Raw genomic sequence first — 2,586 nt, 5'->3', positions numbered from 1 at the left:
GCACAAGCAGGCAGATTTCCTGATTTTATTCCTCTTGATGGTTATTTTAAGTGAATCCTGTTGGGACAGATGTGGGCCTGGAACTCTCGCTCAGGTCCCTGCCGTTAGCTGATCGAATTAGCAACAGGACGTGCTTTGTAGGAACTCGTTTTCCACGAGGGATGGAATTTGCTTACTCTTTTCTGGTTCCCTTTACCTAAATCCCGGCTTTCCACCCTAATTTTCTGCTCTTCAGTGCTCATTTTCAAAGCCACCTTTACACTGATACTTGTAAGGCTTGAAAGCATTGGAAACGTCTTTCCAAATACGCTGCCTTTATAGAAACATTAAGATCAACCGTGCATGTTTACTCATTTAAAAACAACCCCCCCCCCCAAAAAAAAATAAAAATCCAGCCTTGCTCACAGCATCTCACATGGGACCTGGCTCTGCCCGCTGCCGGCGTGTGGCCCTGCGGTGACAGCAGCGCCGCCCTGCCCAGCACACCCAGGCTGTAACGGGGATGGTGCAGCTGCACAGACCGGGGCAGCGGGGACAGGGAATCTGCATTGCGAATATCCAGTGGTGGCTGCCATCTGGTGCTGGTTTTCTTCCTCGCTTCACCTGCAGCCCCCCTGGTCTGCATTCTGGGGTGCATGAAGAGGAGCGTGGCAAGCAGGGCGAGGGAGGTTCTCCTCCCCCTCTGCTCTGCCCCAGTCAGACCCCACCTGGAGCACTGGGTCCAGTTCTGGGCTCCCCGGTTCAAGAAAGATGAGGAACTCCTGGAGAGAGTCCAGAGGAGGGCAACTAGGATGATGGGGGGATTGGAGCATCTCCCCTATGAGGAAAGGCTGAGGGAGCTGGGCTTGTTCAGCTTGGAGAAGAGAAGGCTGAGAGGGGACCTCATCAACACGTACAAATATCTCAAGGGTGGGGGTCACGAGGACAGAGCCAGACTCTTCTCAGTGGTGCCCAGTGCCAGGACAAGGGGCCATGGGCACAAACTGAGACGTAAGAGGTTTCAGTTGAATGTGAGGAAGAACTTCTTGACTTGGAAGGTGCCTGAGCCCTGGCCCAGGCTGCCCAGGGGGGCTGTGGAGTCTCCTTCTCTGGAGATATTCAACCCCCGCCTGGCTGAAGTCCTGTGCCCCCTGCTCTGGGTGAGCCTGCTTGAGCAGGGGGGGTGGGACTGGGTGATCTCCCGAGGTCCCTTCCAACCCTTGCCATTCTGGGATTCTGTGGTCCCCCCAAATAATACCCACAAGGCACCCATCACGCATGCAATCGCGGGGTTTATTTTAGCCCAAGCGCCCTTCTGGCCCCGCTGGGTGCTGGTCGCCATCCCAGCGCTGGGCACAGGCGCTGATTTAGCAGCAGGGCGAGCCTGTGAGGCGGTAACCCCCCTCCGCAGGGCGCGCAGGGACCCGCATGGCGCGCTCTTGTCACCAAAATGGGGAAGAACGAGCCCCGTAACACCAGCGTAGCATTAAAAGGCAGGCATTCTTTATTCACGGCGCCGGATGCACGGGGGATCGCTCCACCCAATGTGCATCCCTATCGCCTGTTTCAGTCAGCTTATCTGAATCAAATATATACATATTCATTACATTCATACATAATAACATTCTCCTGAGTGATTGGTACAAATTCTCTCGCTTCCTATGTAAATAACTGCGTAGACTCAGTTGTGCACTTCTAGTGTTCCCTTTTGGGTCGGTGGTATCATTTGGGTAGGTGGGCAATGAGTCGGTGGTCGCGATCTCCCCTTGCCGGAATTACCTCTTGCCTCCTTGGCTCTCAGTTTCGGCAGTCCTAGCCAACTTTCTCGGTCCACTACGCGAAACTACCCTTCCACCTTCTTCTTTTGCCAGGTGCCCATTGTCTATAGTTTCAATTACATTAATAATTACCTTAAAACCACAGACCATAGATGATAGACTATATTCATTGTCCCTAGACCTGATGTCCAGTTGGGTAGGGCTATATAAAGGAACAGAGCAGCATTTGTAGTTAACTGATTCGATCGCATCTCCCCAGTGCTAAAAAAAACCCCAAGATACATAACGATTTCATCATTATTTTGGTTACACTCTCAGCCAGCCTTCACCACCCAAGCAAGGGTGGCTCCGGGGCAGCACCCAGAGAGACCCAGCCCTGCCCCTCCCCACCTGTCTCCTGAGAATCCCACAATCCCAGGCTGGAAGGGACCTCCAGGATCATCTGGCCCAACCTTTCTAGGCAAGAGCCTGGTCTGGACAAGATGGCCCAGCACCAGCGCTCATGGGGCACGGCGGGGGAAAGGATGCATTTAGCATTTATTGCCTCACCCAAACCCAACCCTCTCCCCCATATCCAAAGCCCGGGTCCGAAAAGAAACATGTCTGCGGGGTGAAGACAGTGCCGTCCCCCGTCCTCGTGTGAAGGGGCACCCGGGTGGGGGATTGACCCAGGTGGGTGCCCAAGGTGCAGAGCAAAGGCGCCTGTGGGGCTATGAGGGCTACTAAAATGATCCGAGGGCTGGAGCCCCTCTGCCAGGAGGCCAGGCTGGGAGAGTTGGGGGTGTTCAGCCTGGAGAAGAGAAGGCTGCGGGCAGAGCTGAGGGCGGCC

This window comes from Egretta garzetta, unplaced genomic scaffold (genome assembly GCF_000687185.1).
Source record: "Egretta garzetta isolate BGI_Z169 unplaced genomic scaffold, ASM68718v1 scaffold687, whole genome shotgun sequence".
NCBI classification, from domain to species: Eukaryota; Metazoa; Chordata; class Aves; order Pelecaniformes; family Ardeidae; genus Egretta; species Egretta garzetta.
Note: the sequence above shows the minus strand (reverse complement) of the source record.